An 18,092-nucleotide genomic window follows, 5' to 3' on the forward strand; every position below is an offset into this window, starting at 1 on the left:
CTCCCTCCCTCCCTCCCTCCCTCCCCTTGGTTTTTAAGATAGGGTCTCTAACTTAACCTGAAACTCACCATTTTAGCTTGAACTGACTGGTCAATAAGCCCTCAGGATCCATCTGTCTCTACCTTCCAGGCTTGGAGCTGCAGATGTGTACCTCCACTTCTAGATTTTATGTGGATGCTGAGAATCTGAACTACATCTTCATGCTTGTGCAGCAGACATTTAAACCATTGACCCATCTCCCTGGCCCCCAAATGTTTTCACAGTTTATGAGATAATGTCAGTATGTTTGCTAGTGTGGTTCTACACACTGACATTTCCACTAGTGTAACAATATGGCCCATACTCTCCTTTTGCATGGACAGTCTCTGATCTTTTAGTATTCAGCATGTTGCACTTAGGTGTGCCAACTTTAAACAAACCTAGACACACCCAGGAAAAGGAAATCTCAATTGGAGAAGTTCCCTCTATCAAATTGTTACATGGATATGTGGGGAAGGAGCATTTTCTTAATTATTGACTGATGGATCCAGTCCACTGTGGATGTACCATCCTTAGGAAGGTAGGCCTACGTTATATAAGAAAGCAAGCTGACTAAAGCCATGAGGAGCAAGCAGGGAAGCAATGTTCCTTCATGGTCTCTGCTTTAGTTCCTGCCTTAGCTTTATAAACCATTTCCTCCTCAATTTGCTTTTTATCATAGTGTTTATTACAACAGAGAGCAAACTAGAGTTTCCTCATGTAAGCATCAAAACTTGGGGCTTAGTTTGTGTTTCCCTACTGGCTTAATGGGGCTGGACAGTTTATAGATGAGTGTCTTTCAATATGAGTCCAGTGGCTCTTCTGAGCTGTTAATTCCAGTTCAATTAGTTTAAAAGTCTGTACAGCAAGAAGGATGCACACATGTGGCGTTCCTTGCTCTAGGGAGATCTTGGGAACAACGGAAACAAATGTTCACATCTGCTGCCATCTTGAATATAGTCTAGGCCCCTCTGTTGAACCTCTTTACCTCAGTGTGACCATTCAAAGGTAATGTTGAGGCCTGATTTGGGGACTCAAATTCTTTTCCCACCTGGGTTGATTATTTCACTTTTTGGTCCCCCAATGATAGTATCTTTTAAATACTTCATGAGCTTATCCCATTATATTTGATGATATATTGGGGCTAATTTGGCCTCGGTCCTGTTATATAATACTCACTAATCGTAATGCTTCCTGGAGAAGTCTTGCTTCATGCTCTAGCCTTCTGTGGTTTGGACTATGTATTGGCTTCCTCTCCAATAACTTGCAAAGTTTACTGGGTATTTTTAGCTCCTCCACTGGCTGGCATGTAACTATATACAATATCCCTTTATGCTGTATTTATTGAATTATAACTTAAGAGATTTTCCAGTTGTAAAAGCAAGGAGGTTTATTCACTTCCTCAGCCTCAGCTTTCCACCTGCCTGTTTGAGTGTAGTGTTCTCCATTCCTTTGGACCTTAAACAGTATCCTTCTACATCTAGAGCCTTCTATCAGCTTCTGGTGGGTTGGCCTCTTCTTCAAACATGAGCACTTGTGGATATACATCCTACTTGAGATTCAGAGACTCCAGGAAACACTTCACTGTAAGAAATCATAGGCCGTTTGGTTTCTGAAGGACTGGGAGGAGATGCTGTACAGAGATGGCCCTTCTTCCATCCTCTTTGTCTCTGTTTCCATCTTCTGTTAGGACATGACAAGAAATGGTTGTCCTGGCCTCCTCTTTATTTGTCTGCTTAACTATTGTGATGGCAACACCAGCTTCTGAAAGTTCTGTGCCCTGTGAGAAAAATGTAACTTTCCCCATTAGCTTTGGCAAGGAAATAGGGTCTCCCCTGCATGTGGACAAGTTCTGCGGTTGCTATTCTTCCCTGGAGCCTCCTAGCTAGTGAAGGTACAGCTTGGGGGGCTTCTGCTGCACACAGCATAGATTTAGTATCTGAGTTTCTCTCTGGTGCCCCCTTTCTCATTCAACCTCAAGGGTTGTGGGTTCACTTCATGAACAGTGCGTGGAGGTTTTCTGCTTTCTGAGCTCAGAAAGTCAGCTTTTCTAGGACTCTTGCCCCACATAGAAAGATTAACATGCTTTCCCTGTTTTGTGAGGTGGGTCTGTTGCCTCTCCTCCTTGTCTCTCCTGGGTACTAACTCAGGAGCATTCTATTCAGCTCTGATGCTTCTGTGGGCTGTTCAGTTTCAGCTTCCGTGTGCTGCTCTACCTTGGAATTTTCCTTTGTGTCTGACATGGGAAGAATTTGCCTTCTTGCCTGGGGATCCATCCGTGCAGGCATAAAGCTGACATGTTTTATTGTAGTCAGCATTCTTGGGGGCTGGCAACATCAGTGAGGACTTGGAGGATGCTTGGGAGGGCACCCACCCCATTCCCCAGTTCAGGTCCCTTAGAGAACAGCTGTGAAGGGACCTTATTCAAAGACAGCTTGTGGCTTGGATGGATGGCAAGAGCTCTACCTTGTTAGTCCAAGAGAATCCTGAGATTGTGACATGGAAACACCTTGAAGCTCAGAGCAAACAATGACTGGCATGGGGGACTTTGGGACCTCTAGACTCCAGCCCAAATGACCCTCGAGATCAGCTGTATGCCCAACTACTTCTTTGAGCCAGATTTTGGAGGAAATGAAGAAAGCAGATCTATTTTCCACACTGGGGACAACCTCAAAGGCACAGGGAGAAAAAGGTAGGAACAGCAGTCATTTTTCACAAATAAGATATTGGAGCAAGAGATAACCCCAAATGCCAACTCTATGAGTGTTTAGCCAAATTGGGGGATGGTAACATTGAGCAACTCATAGGCATTAAAGTAGGTTTAAACAGCTTTTGCCATTCAGGGGCTTGAGTGGCTCAAATGGGGTCTAGATTGTGATAACTGTTGCATTCTATGTATTATCTACCCTACGTATTTGGACTGTGAGCAGATACAATTACCCCTACCTTCTGTAGCTGTGGTTCTCAGCTGAGGGTGATTTCTGTCACCTAGGAAATGTTTGACAATGTCTGGAATCACTTCTGATTGTTTTAGTTGCAGAGACAGGAAGAAGTTACTGGCAGGTAGTGAGTAGAAATCAGGAACATGGCCCTCTGTCATATAATACAGGCACTCCTTGGAACTATGGGTCATCTGACTCTGTGATGGTCAATCTTTACTGTCAACCTGACTAGCTTTGAAGTTGCCTAGGAAACACATGCCTCTGGATGTATCTGTGAGAGAGTTTTCCCAGAAGTTTAACAGGAGAAATGACAATGAATGGCTTCATCTCACGGGATGGAATCCTATACTTAGAAAACAGTAGGCTCTACTCTCTATGATGTGTGTCTTGTCCTGTCAGGATGGGAGGAAGTGAGGAGTTATAGCTGAGAGCTCTTTAGCCATAATATTGTTCCTGGCATGATGGATTTATACCCTTTCAAATTGTGAGCCAGAATAGACCCTTCTTTCCAGAAGTAGATTCTCGTTTGATGTACAGCACATGGTAACTAACACAAGCCCCAAATACCAATAGTGAGAAATAGCTGAGAAATGCTGATCTTGGCTCAGACAACAAGTCTAAGGTTTCATATAACTGATGTTGGTCACTGGTCAGGGAAGTTAGGGAGAATATCTCTAGCTCAAGTTGTTTTCTAAGCATTTTCTGGCTGCTCTTCTCATCACCCATTGCCTAGACACAGAGACCAGCATGTAGGAAGAGCAGGTGGGTGGGTTCCTTTTGCATGAAAGCGGCCAAGGTGGCATAAACAATTACAACACACATTGTGTTGGTGAATTGTCATGTACTCTTTAAGTTCCTTAAAAGTCAACTTTGGGAGTGAGGATGCCATTACTCCTCAAAAACTCAAGTTATATTTATGTCGAGTGTTCTTCAAAACCCCTGTCCTGAGGCAGATTGCCCTCCTTGCTCTGTGGTGGGGAGATGGAAGAACAGGCAGCAGCTAAGAGGGTTGAAAACATTGTGTCCTTGAGGGCAGCCAGAAGGTAAACTGTTTGCAACAACTGTTACTGTTGATTATCTCCTGAAATGCAAATGCTAACAGCAGAAATGGAAGCTGTGGGAGCTCATCCTTGGACATAGAGCTCTCCATTATCAGCTCCAGTTGACCACTTTTTCTCAGCCAATTTCTGTTTAATGGTGTCAGCCTCCTATTTGATGGTATTTCCCTCTCTCTCCATCAGGCTCTGGGATGTTGTAAACACTTGACTGATGATGCTTTGGTGTCTATCTCGTGCTCCCATCTATCTGCTTCTTGCATTTGAAACCAAAAGCATAGCAACTATAGATTGCTCTCAGGACCATCTGGAACCACAACTTAAAGAAGAGACTACAGTTTCAGTGGGTTCAGTCCATGAACATTTGGCTTTAAGATTCTGGGTGTGGTGAGGTAGAGCATCATGGCGGTGGGAGCATAGAGCAGGGCTATTTCCTCATCATGGAGAAGGAGAAGGAGGAAGGGGCAAGGAAGACAAGAGAGGAACCGAGGACATGACACCCAGGGAAACCTCTACAGCTAGATCCTACTTTCCCAAGTCTTCAGAGTCGCCCCCAAAATAGTGTCACTGACTGGGAACCCAAACATTCATAATGTGAAGGATATCTAATATTCAAGACCTAACTGTGTCATCAGGGGTCAGGTAGCATGAGTATCCCTAGGACCTGTGCTTTTAGCTGTTAGGCTATCTGTGCCTCTTGAAGTACTTTGATATGTGAGTCCGGTGATCCTATTCCTCACACCTCTGCCCTATACCTCACCTCCCTTACTGGTTCATAGCCCAAGACAAAGTTTCAGAACAAAGTAAATAAATCTGGACATTAAGTTAAATGCAAGTCCAGATAAATATTATTTAATGTAGCAAAAGGGATGTGTATTTTCTAGAGGAAACAGAAAGTCCTGTCAGAGGTTATAGATCTGTTCCCTCAGCTCTGTCCCAGCCTTGGAGCAGTTGCTGGAGCAACAGCATCAGATGCCCAGGTCCCAGCAGGGACTGTGTGGTTCTTTGAGAGCATTCTGGGGTCTCAGATTTCTGACTATGATGGAGGAAAGGTTTCTAGGGAGCTGTCTTCAGGGTGGCATCCTGTGTCTCAGTCTTCTACTCTGGAGTTCCCTGGGTCCTTGTGTGGAAACCCTGGATGGTTAAACTGATGAGAATGGGTTCAGTTACCTGTCCCTACACATTGACTGATGATGGACCTCTGAGGGAGGAGAATAAGAACAGCTGGCTAGGGCTATACCCTGAAGATATCTGAAGCTCTAGGTGCCACTAGTATCTCCCTCTGGATACCCATGATGGGATGCAAGTACCCATGGTAGGATGCAGGTACCCATGGTGGGATGACAGTAGTCATAGTGGCATGCAGGTACCCATAGTGGGATATAGGTAGCCACAGTGGGATGCAGGTACCCATGGTGGGATGCAGGTACCCATGGTGGGATGCAGGTACCCATGGTGGAATGCAAGTACCCATGGTGAGATGCAGGTACCCATGGTGGGATGCAGGTACCCATGGTGGGATGTAGGTACCCATGGTAGGATGCAGATACCCATGGTGGAATGTAGATATGTATGGTGAGATGCAGGTACCCATGGTGGAATGCAGAGCAGATGAGGAGATAGCAGTGGAAGAGCTGAGACTCTTCTCAGTGCTCATCTCTTTGCTTGGCATGTGGATGCTGGTGACAGTGGTAGCCTCTTAGACTCAGGTGTGCACACTGGGACGTTTTACAGTAAGTCTGAAATAACCAAGGGTCAGTGTTGGGAATGCATGCTGGGTTCTATAACCACACTCTTCAAATATCACCATGCAATTCATTCCCACTTAGAGGGAGATTGATGGGAACTGACAACCTAATGACATTGAGCTTGCACACAGGGCAAAGTGTGGGCTGGCAACCCAGGGGGTCCTTGGAGAAAGGAGACAGGTGCAACTGGCTCTTTTACCACTTAAATGTGGAGAAGGTTCCCATGGTGGGCAATTATTCACACCAAAGAGGCTCAAATTTGGGGTGCCCAGTGAAGCCTACCTCAGTTCCTCATAAGAAAGGAGTAACTCTATGGTGTCCTTGATGGCTGACACCTTTGGCTGTCACTTGGAAGAATGACATAAGAAAGTGAAGCTCTGGACAAAGGTAGAAAGACCCTGCAGGAAGAGTAAAGGGACCTGGGGCTGCACTCTGCTCTGTTGACAATCTGTATGACTTGCATAGCCCAGGCACCTCTCCGCACCCATGACCTTTTTAAAGTATGGAGAGTAAAGGTTTGGTTTGGTTTTGTTTTGTTTTGTGAGACATGGTTTCTCTGCACATCCAGAGACTGTCCTGGAACTCACTCTGTAGACCAGGCTGGCCTTGAACTTAGATCTGCCTGCCTCTGCCTCCTGAGTGCTGGGATTAATGGCATGCACCAGCATGCCCAGTGTGAGAGTGAGTTTTTAGTTTGGAAAATGTGAAAAGTGTTTACAGTGCCCACTCTCGGTGGAGAAGTTGGACAGCCTAAGAAGACATCAAAGTTCAAATTTTCAGAATCACCATCCTTACCAAATGGGTATTGATTTTACACCATTGTGAGAATGAGAAACTGTAAGGGAAACATCCTATATGAGGGGTCGCATGAGCATTAAACTCCAATAAACGCAAGGCTAACTCCTGGTGACAGGAAACAGAGATGGGCAGCGGCTGCCTGCGGCCAGCATCTGAGAGAAGATGACTGTACATGGAAAGAAGCGAAGCCCTGCGTCAGCCACTGTTTCACCCTACAGGCATCTTCTAGCTCAGTTGGATTTTTTCATTCCTCAGAATAAGCAAGATTCATGAGGACCGTGCCACCCGCAACATAGAGCAAAAGAGCCCCCACCTTGGAGCACCCAAAGAACTGTAACTGTAGGTAAGTGCCTCCAACCTTCCAGCACCAAGGGCACAGCTTTGACTACCTCCCCCCAGCCCAGGCCCTTCTACAGCCATGTCCACAGTGGTGAGGACGGCCTAGAAAACCACAATGTCTTTCAGAGCAAACATGCCAGCTCCAGGCTCAGAGGTGCCCTTCCTCTTCCCGAAAATGACCTGGAGTCCCCAGCTCTGGAGAGGCACACTCTGCTGTTCTCATTGACGTTGGCTTTGGGAAGCTTGAGGCCACGGGTCAAAGTCTCGCTCTGAGTCAGTTTCTCCTGCAAGCTAACTTTGGGCCCCAAGGCACTGAGTGATACTGAGTTCTTCTCTCTCCAGCCTGAGTGACCCTTAAGGAGGAGTGTTGCTACCATCATTCCTCGTGACAAGGGTTTGATATCTGCTAGAAGGTCCACTGTGCATGATGGGAAATAGAATTCTAGGAAGGGGAGGAGAGGAGCTGGCACAAAGGCTGTGGTGGGTTGGGGAAGGGGGGGGGTATCATCTCTAGGGAAGAGGAGAGCTGAGATGTGTGCTAGCACCACTGCACAGGCTAAGACTAGAGCCAGTGGATGGGATGGTCCTCATACTGCAGGCTTCTTTCTAAAACCTCTGCCCCATATCTGGAGGACAAAGGTGCCCTCGAAATTGAACCATAGAATGTGAGGGCTTGGCTTCTCCACCTTCCAGCCATTTCTTCTTCACTGCCCCGCTGCTGTTTCCAGGCCTTAGCCAGTACTGTGTGTTTCCCTTAGATGCCCTTCCTTCATTCTAGAAGCAGTGTGTTCTAATTTGAATTCTAGCCCAAACTCTAAAGCATTTTAGAGCCCCCCCCCCCCCCGCACCACTGTGCAGAATGAGTTGTTCCTTCCTCCATGCCCAGAGGACTCCTGGTTCCCCTTCTGCTGCAGCCTTCTGGTTTCTGACCATTTCCTTTCCCAAGGGCAGAACCTGTGTCTGGTGAAGGCCCTGGTACACCTGACACAGCTGGGCATTCAGGAAACACTGTTGAAGGCCTGGGTGTCCTTAATGTGTTTGGGAAGGGGCATCTGTGGATGCTGGCATGCTGGGTGGACAAACCCCCATCTATGTAAGGGCAGCTGAACTCTAGCATTTAGGGCAGGACCCTGGGGCTTGGTTTGATCAGCCAGGCTGGGCAGCCAAAGAGGAGCAGCCTGGGAAGCAAGACCCCGCCCTACTGAGCCTGTGATATTTACCAGACTGACAGCTTCACAGCCAGAGCAGCCTGGAGACAGGCACTAGCTGGAGAAAGTGGGTCAGCCTGACTCTTCTTCAAGCACCAGGGAGAGCCTTGGGGTTTAGCCCTGGCAGTGATAGAGACTGAGCCTGTCATTTGCAAGCCTCCAAATGAAAGGGATTAGTGACTGCTCCAATCTACTCATGTTCTGTGCAGCACAGGGTGAGAGGGGAGCCAGTAGAGATTTCAAAATCACGTGCACATTTACATATGTGTTTGTGTGACATGAACATGTGTACATAAGTGTGTCTAGATGTATATGTGCATGCCTGTACACGTGTGCATTTTGCATGTGCATGCATGTGTGCTTCTGGACACATATATGTGCATCTGTGAGAATGTGCATATGTGTGAATGCCTGTGTGTTTGTTCGTGCCTCCGTATGTGCATGTGTGTGTATGCAGGCATGCTGAAAGAACACGTGTACCGTTCATGCCCACATCATGTGTACAAGTGTATAAGGGGGAATCCACTACCTTGCTAGACAGGATCAAAGAAAGACGTAAGCCTCAGGGCATAGAGAGGTTCAGCCTGAGTGCAGAATTCACCCTGACCCCTGCCTATCTTAGCCTCCATTTCCTCATTTGGAAAGCAAGCTGTAGTGTCTATCCTCACAGGGGAGGTGTCCAGGCTGAGGGAGTCAGTGAGCGTCATGTTCTCATTTGGATTCCAGCACCCACTCTAGAGGTTTTCCAGGAGCTTCCCTGGTCCTCCCCTTAGAATGGCAGTGCACTTGCCATAGGTTGCAGTGTTCTGATCAGGCTCTGCCTGTGAATACATTCCCAAGCCTCTCCTTGTATGTGTAGCATTCACATTCAGGTTCTCTCTACTTCCAGGTCTCCGGCTTCGGATTCCAAGGGGAAGGAGGAGCAATGTCTCCCTGGTGGCAGAAGAGACTTGTGTATACAAGTTCTATGCCCATGGGCAACTACCTTCTCTTAGTTCACCGAGTGATGCTGCCAGTCAGTTCCTCTTGTGTGGAGCAGCCAGAGCAAGAGGCACTGGGCACATACTGGGGAAAACACAGGCATCATAGCACAGGCTCACAAGAAGCCCCCAAGGGGGACTACCTACCTCCAAAGGTGTCTCTTTTACTTCATCCTCCACTGACATCTCAAACCTCATCCTCAAAGCTGCTATCTCCTCTCTGAACTATGGGGAAAGTCATGGTCAAATCAAACTGCCCTCTTCATTTAGAAACCGAGCTCACCTTGTGGTTCATACTAACCTCCCGCATGAAGGAAGCCAGCTTGTAATGAGGTCCTTCCCCTTCATGAGTCTTGTGGGCAACTGAGTTGATGTTCTTTGGGGAGAACTGAGTTGATGTTCTTTCTACTTATGCTGACAGATTGTCAAGACAGCCTCTTTCTAAACTCCTCTTCTCCTCTGACAGTGACAGGGTCATCCTTCCTGGCTCACAGAGGGACAGGGGCCTCCAAACCAATTCCTGCATTCCCTGTGGCTTCTCTTCAGAATCCAGCCACGTGTGACAAAGTCCTGCCCCTTCCTAGTTTTGTCTCTTGCCATGTTCCCTTCCTTTCCTTGTTCTTAGGCTGGAGCAAATGCCAAGTGCTTCTCAGATGAAGCTTCTGGAAGTCTCTCTGCCTCTATTGGTCAAAATACACACACACACACACACACACACACACACACACACACACGGATAAATGGTATAGACTGTTAGCCTTCCTTGCAGTGACAAAACGCTTTATAAAACCAAATTGAGAAAGAAAATATTTGTGCTTACTATATCAGAGGTGTCAGTCCACGATCGCATAACCATCGGGGGCGGGGCTGGTGCACAGGGATTATACCCTGGTGCAAGCCTGTGGTAGGGGAGCTGCTCACCTCACGGTAGTTAGGAAGCAGACAGAGAAGGAATTGGACAGGAGATAGGCCCTTTGAGAATGTGCCTCCAGTGACCTGCTTCTTCTAGTCAGGCCTCACTTCCTGGTGGTCCACGTAGCTTTAGATGCATCTACTGAGGGAGAAGGAGCCATCTAAAGTTGTCTGGGTGTCGCCAGGCCCTTCATGCATGAGCCTTTGAGGGTAAGTGTCTTTATTGAAGCAATGACAGGCTGGATGTAGACTGTCCTTCAAAGATCTGTGTGGAGAAGGCTTATTTATCATCCTATCGCGCTACTAGGAAGTGGTATCATTTTCAAAATGTGGGATCTTATGGGAAGAATGTATCCCATGGAGTGTGTGCACAAACCACCTCCACTTGTTTCCTAGCCACCATGAAGGGAACGGCTTCCTCTGGCACACACTCTCGCTGTGAAAACATTAACTGGAGCGACCCCTTTCCTCTGCTAAGCCGATTTTCTAGGGTCATTTGTTACAGTGACAGGCGACTGACAGTCATCCCGGGCTCAGCACTGACTTTGCCCTCCGGTGAGTACAGTTGGCTACAGCCATCATCCACCCTGGCCCTCTGCTTGGGCTGCCTCTGCCCACAGGGAACATTAAGGCATGCAGCAGATCCCCAAATCCACCTGTGCCTATGCACTGGAGCCCTGCCAAAGCAGATGAGGGCCCAAAAGAAGATTGTTCGGGTGCCAGTGTGGGCCGGAGACTGTGGAGCTCCCCTTGCCCAGGGGCACCAAGCCCTTGGTGGGCTCCATGTCTGCAGAAGACTCAGTTCTGAGATTACAGACAGTACCTTCTACAAAGTCCCTCTGGTGGCAGGGGCAGGCAATCCCCTCCCCTCTCCGAAGCCTCCTGTATAATGGAAACAATCTCATTCATGAGGGTCTTCCCCAACAGCCACATCACCTTCTAAAGGCTCTACCCCTCAATACCATTGCACTGTGGGTTAGGGATTAAAATGAACTTGAGGGAAGAGTCAAAACCCATAGCAGGTTCCTGTGTGATTTTATTTGGGATTCGTTTGGAAACTCGGCCTTGTTCTCTCCTATTCCCCTAAACTTTTGACTCAGAAAGAGGTAGAGAGAGGCAAAAAAAAAAAACAAAAAAAAAAACAGAAAAAAAGAAAAGAAAATGTAAGAGAGATGGGGGGGCGGGTAAGGCAGGAAAAGTGGATGGACCTAGAGAGAAGAAGAGAGGCAGAGTGAGAAAGAGTAGAAAGAGGCAGTGATGGAGGCAGAGAGAGTAAGCCTACGGTGAGAAGGGAGGGGAGGGCAAGCTGTAGATTGCAGACTTGGCCTGGGCAGCACTGGAAGGCTGGCTGACCCCGCACCGTCTGCCTCCAGCATGCAGCCCAGCTCACAGCGGTAGCAGCTGGATGAGGCACTTGGCTTTCTCTGCTGAGCCCAGGCCTCTGTCCCTGACCTCAGCACAGCCGGATAACCTTTCTACCCTTCTGCTGCAGCTACCAGGCTCCCTGCCTACTCTGAGGTCCACAGCCCGGGGAGTGGGCAGGAGTATCTGTTCTCCATGTTTGTCTGTGCCAGGGAAGGAAGTATGTGCCATCAGCTGGGCTGATCCAGAAACCCATTACAGGGGCATGGAGATGAGACATGTGTCTCCTGTGACAGTGTCTTGCCTTCCTAATTAGGGACTTACTGAGGGGTGTGCTGAAATCAGCTGGCATTGCTTGAGCTCAACAAACAGGGAACTGGTATCACCCCTCGGGTAGCATGTTTCAGAGGATTCCGAATACTCCTCAGTTCCTGCTTCTTGTATTTTCCTTAATGTCCCCAGCCCGTGGAGACTACCCCATAAGGAGCAGGGTTCTGAAAGGATACATGACTTGTCAGGCAGGGTCGGCTTCTGAGGGGACAGCCAGGCTCCGAGAGGTTGCACAGTCTAAACTCTATTAGCTTCCAAGTCTGTGGACCAGGGCTAGGGGCTAACTGTGGGTGGGCCTCAGGAGCCAGGTTGGCGGGTGTCAGCCAGCTTCAACCCCAGCCCCCACCCTGTGTTGTGGAGACAGTGCTATAAACTTCAGGATGCAATGTGAGTCAGCCGCATAGTCTTTAAAGTGATGAGACTCTTTTTTAATTCTTTCCCTTGAAGGTCTGCTCATGCTTTCTGCTTTCCTACATTTAACTGGGACCAGAGCCCAGAAGCTTGCTGGGTGGCTGGGGACAGACATGGCCCTGGGACCTAAGGCATGGTCAGGAGTAATTGACATGGAATGAGATGAGGAAATCATTCCTTTCAATTCCTCCTGAGTCTGAAGCTAAGATTCATGTTGGTTCAAGAGAAACCAGATGGACCCAATAGGAGTTGCAGGGTGGGCCTTGTGGGAGGGGCCCAGGAAGGAGGGGAAGGGAGGGATGAGAAAACAGAGCTGGAGGTATCTTGTGGGCTGTGAGGTTTTGAGTTTTGAAGTGTTGGGCCATCCTTCCCTTGATGGCCTCAATGTAATTCTGACATTTATTACACACCCGTAGGCTGTGAACTCCTGAGATACAGGATTGGTCTAGAGAGGTGTCCAAGATTCTTCTAGGAGTAGGAGGTAGTTAAGGGCAGGGATCTGTTGCCTTTTTCAGAGCTTAGAATTAAAGGTTGAAGTCATGCCTGCCTAAATAGTTAGGGCCCAAAGGCTTCAGCTGACATCTGGGTTATGGATGCAGGGGAACTGCAGCCAGACTATAGGGCTTGAGGTGACAAGCATGATGTTAGATAGTGAATCAAGACCAGCAGACTCTGCCAGGCAGGATGGAGACCGAGCCTGGTATGTGGAGATGTCCTTGGCAACAGGGTAGTCTGGTGAAGAGGCTGATGCAAGATGGTCCCTCCCTTTCCAGATGCTTCTGCTAGCTGAAGGAAGAGGAGGAGAAAGGAGGGGAAGAGGAGGAGGAAGAGGAGGAGGAGGAGGCAACAAGGGATAGGGAAAACTTGAGAGCATTGCGCTGAAAGAGCTAAATGGTTCAGGTCCCAGAACCAGGTTTCGCTGGGAAGAGTCAGGAGACAGGAAGATTACATCACCCATGGCTGGAAGCCAGCATCTTTCTGTGTGGAGGGAGCTTAGGGATGAGCCTGTGGGTTGGATTGGAATGACTGGCCCCAAATATTATTCCTCTCCATTTCTCCATCCCTGCCATGGTCCATGTGGAGCAGAATAGTTTCCATACTTTTTAACTTGGGGCTCAGCTCTGTAGCTTGTTTTGGACAACGGACAACATACCTAAGTAAAGATCCAGAAAGACTGGAACAGCCTGGATCGAGGCTTGCTCTAAAGGGATGATGTTAAATTTGAGGCTGAAGATGTCTGGCCAGTCTGTGCCAAGGTCTCCTTTGTTATTGTTTGTTCACAGTAGCTTTTGAATTGTGATACCAGCCATAGCAAGTGGACCACCTAAAGAGGTGGAGTCATGAGACCAGGGCTACCCAAGCTGGCCACAGGTAGATATCCAAAAGTCCTGGCTTGTTGAGGACAGTTTTAGTGCCTAAATTGAGAATGTCCAAAAGAGGGCACATGGGTCACGTGACCTACACATCAGCAGCCAGGACCATGACTGCCAGCTCCATGTTCACAGAGACTGTCCTCACCTTGTCAGAAGGCTCACAAGGGCCTCTCAAACTAGAGAAGCTGCTAAGGGGGCAATGAGGTTCAAGCTCAGCTTGTCCCAGAAACTGAGGACATCCACGACAGAAAGGCCTATCTGATAGCATCTAAGATGCAAGGACCACAATGGGAAGGTATCCCTTCATAGCCAAGTTCTCTCTGGGGTTTGTGGCTTCGGTAGAAGGACAAGAAGAGACGCCTAGTATGTCCATCCTTTGACACTTTTATGGCTTCTCCTTCCATTGCCTTCTTATTATTAGTGTTTGTGTGTGTGGAAGATTATGTGTCTGTGTATACATATGTGTTTACAAGTGTGTGTGCCTATGTGGAGATCAGAGATTCACATTGAGTGTCATCATCATTATTTTTTTTTTCTGAGACAGGGTCTCTTGTTGAGCCTGGAACTCACTCTTGTAGCTAAACTGCTGACTACAGTTTCCTGTAGACCCCAGAATCCTCCTTTGGTTGCTTCACCAACACCAGAGTCACAGGCCTAAACCACAGTCCCCAGCTTAATGGGTATACCAGTCCTCATGCTTGCCCAGCAAGCACTTTACAAACTGAGCCATCTCACTGGCTCCTATCTCCAGGCTTGAGATTTAGATTCTCTTTTTTTTTCTGTGCTAGCCTCAGAGCCTGCACAGAGATCCAGTAGCTGGGGAGAAGGCAAGGGGCTATTCTGGGCATATAGAATGCTCAGGGTCATCTGAACACTCCAAGTCCTGTCTTTGGTAGGAGGAGTCTACAGTCCTTTGAGAGTAGACATAGATCAATGGGAGCTGCTTCTTTGCTCAAACTACTAAGCCAGGCTCATCTCAGGTTGCAGAAAAGCCTCCTGCAATGGCCTCTGGGCTCCATGCTTATGCTGACAGCAGGGATGTGATCTCTTGTATATTGCTACCCCAGAGTACCACCAGGCAAGCTCTATTCTTCCCGACCCTAAGTTTACCCCTCTGTACAGTAGAGAGATGTGAACAATCCTTCCAGCTCCCATTTAATACAAGAGAGTGGGAAACACTATGCTTAGCTCCCTGATCCCATTAGAGGGGTGAAGATTTATCAGAGTCTAAGATGAGGCTGAGTTTTGGACCCCCATCCATCTCCTTGGAAGTGTGGTGTGTGTCTGGGTTGGAGCTTGCAGCTCTACCCGGGCTGGGTGGGACATTTGTGATGTGCAAGATGGTAGTCAAAGGTTGCTTGGGCTCCAAACACCCAACTCTTCCTGGGTCATCATCACGCTGCCTTCACACTGGTTCCACTGAGACTGCTCAGATCTCAGCAGTGGGGGAACAGGGAATAAGAGGGGGTAAATAAGCTGGGTTTTAGTGGCATATACCTTTAATCCCAGCATTTGGGAAGTAGAGGCAGACAGATCTTTGTGAGTTCAAGACCAGCCTGGCCTACAGAGTGAGCTTCGAACATCGAGGGATACTCTGAGAAACCCTGTCTTGAAAAGCAAAAGGTGTGTGTAAGGGGGTCATGAATAGGGTAGAGCAAATTGGGATGCAGCTTAGTTAGGGAGAGGGAGAGAGAGAAGGGCAGGGTGTCCACGTCCTGTGTCCTACATGAAGAATATAGAGTGTAACATTTGGAGAGATCTGGGGTTATCAGAACGTGCATTGTTTAAGAGTTACAGCCCTGGGTTAGACTGTGGCAGTTATTTCTGGCAGCTTAGATTATGGAAGAAGAACCTCAGCCTTCCATGTTTGGTCCTGTAGGGCCGGAACAAGTTTTCTTCCACCCACTATCTCAGAGGGCAAGGCAAGGAAAGCCCACCTACTAGTGGTGTCACTTGCAACAAGTAGCTTTATGGCTCACCAAGGAAAGGGAGAGACACCATTAAAGCAAGCCCTCCACTACGTGGATTGATGGGTGATTGATGGGTCACCACTTGAATGTCCAGGAGTCACTGACCCAATATATCATCCATGTGCCTCTAAAGGAGAGGAACATCCAATCTAGTATCCCAAAGGACACCCACCATAGAAACAGCATGGACACTTCCTACTACCTACAAAAGCATAGAGCGCATCTTATAAAAGATCACTTCTTCGTTAGCCATGAGTAGTATTGTACCCATTTTCCAGATTTACAAACTAGGCACGGAGAAGGGGAGGGATTGCCAGATGCCACACAGTCAGAATCCACCTGAGATGAGCTTTGAACTCCTTTCTGCCTTCTGTCACTTCTGCCAAGCTCAAGCCATGGAAAGGTACATTTTTACTTTGATGGGAAACATCGGGCCCCATCTTCTCTGCAATGATGTCGGAGACATGGCCACTCACAGAATGCTTTCAAGGTGGGACAGCTAGTGTCCTTGTCTAGAGGGGGTGTTAGAGAGATTTTCTACTCTAGCTACTTATGGGGAAGAAGCTTGGCCTTGAAGACCAGTCAGGCCCACGTTCTGAGCTCATCGCTGCTAGGCTGTCAGGTGAGACCTCAAGCCCTTAGGACAGAGCTGTGGGTGTACTTCCATGCTGGGCATGGCTGACATAATGCCAGTCCTGGGTCTAGTGGCAGGGGCCTCCATGGGCTCACTGCACACAGGGCTTTGCAAGTACTATGAGGACTCCAAGACTGGGTCTTGGACTCAGAGGGTTCTGGAGTCCCCTAGCTGTGCCTAATGGAAAGGCAAGGCTAGGCCATCTTTTGTGTTTGGGAATATTCCTGTCACAAGAGAAGCTGGGGGATGTGAACAGTGTCCATGCCCAGGAAGAGACTACAGCGTTGCACCTTTTATGGCTGATGCTCTTGGAACACCCAGATTGACAGTTCCTGGGGTCCCAGCCTCCTCTCTGCTGTTGGCTGGGAAGCTTGACCATCCAGACCATGCCTCATGTTTGCCACAGTGTAAGGGCCCCTCATAACTTTACACTGGTGGTTTGACTGGCACCCATTTGCATGCCTCCCATAGTACACTGGCAATCATTTTTGAGGACTAGTTCATGGTGTGTGTGACTTCACAGTATTGGAAACTGCCAGTTGTGGGGGGAAACACTGAAAATAAATGTTCTGCTTCTAGTCTCTCTCACCTGCCAAGGGTCTTTCTTGATGGCACTGGCTCAGAAAAACACGGTAGATGAAGATTAGATTCAAATAAGTTGATTTATAAGTGACATAATGCTCCTCGGGAAAGGTTTAAACATATCAGGCATGTGGGAGACACAGATGTCAGCTGGGAGAGAGATATGGGAATCTTGCTCCAGAATATTGTAACATCAGAGGAAAGCAAGACGTCAATGCCTGGTTACCACCCCAGCTCTGCCCCTCAGTTGCCTTAGGTGCACAATGAGAACAAAGAGGGTTCAAGGCTCACCTGCTGAAATGTTCTGGAAGTTCCTCCAAATCAGTAAGTGTGAATGAAAGCTCCTTCCAGAATTCCCTGGAGTTAAACTACCTGGTATTCATACACCAAGTGCTCTGAGTCCTATGTCTCCAAGTCCCCAGGACCATCTGGACAGAGCATTCTGGCTAGAAAGAGGACTCAGTCAATAAAACACATGTTATGCAAGCAATAGGATCTGAGTTTGATCTCCAACACTCACACAACCACCAGGCACTGTGGTGCATGCCTGTGAGGTGAGAACACTGAAGAAGATCCATGACATCAATCTCTGGTTTCATGTGTGCATTACTCACATGAACACAAATACACAAGCATACTAAGGAAAAATAGATCATGGTCCCCTGACTGCCCCCACCTCCAGTGTTTCTCTTCTGGGTCACTGATCTTCTCTGTACGCTGACAGATGCTCCCAGGGTCTGTACCACCAGGCCATGATGCCGTTGCTACAGTAACTTCCCAGTGGTGTTCCTGCTGAGGGTGATTTCATAGTCAGTTAGAAACCATAGGTCATCTTGGGGGTCATTGCTAAACTTTCATGTATCAAGCCTGTAATCTCCATAACCTGGAGGTTGAGGCAAAGGGGCTATTATGAGTTTGAGGCTAGCCTGGGCTATGTAGAGTTCCAAGCCAGTCTGGGGTACAGAGTGGGAAAGAAAAACTTTCTTTTTTTTTTTTTTTAACTTTTATTGCATTATGATGAGAAAAGTTACATAATTTCAATTTATCTGAATTTATTAACATTTAAAAACATATTTTAATTAAATAGAATTGAATCACATTCTTGTTTCCCTTTTGTACCACCGCTCCTCCCAGAGACCCCCACTTCAATACCTACAATATCTTTTTTGTCATATTCCTTAAAATTTATAAAATATTATAATAATAAAAATAAGTATTATAAAAGTTGTTTGATATAAAACAACAATCAACTTAACAGTCTTATATAGATGCTCGTCTACAGCAACAGTGAAAATGCATTTTTCTCAATATAAATTTTAAATAACTCCAAACATATTAACTGTATACTTAAAAAATAATACCTCACTACTAGTATTTTCTTAAATGAACACAAATATGTAAAGTCTTTTTGTTTGTTTTGTATTTAGTAG

The sequence above is a fragment of the Mastomys coucha genome, unplaced genomic scaffold (genome assembly GCF_008632895.1).
Source record: "Mastomys coucha isolate ucsf_1 unplaced genomic scaffold, UCSF_Mcou_1 pScaffold9, whole genome shotgun sequence".
NCBI lineage: Eukaryota > Metazoa > Chordata > Mammalia > Rodentia > Muridae > Mastomys > Mastomys coucha.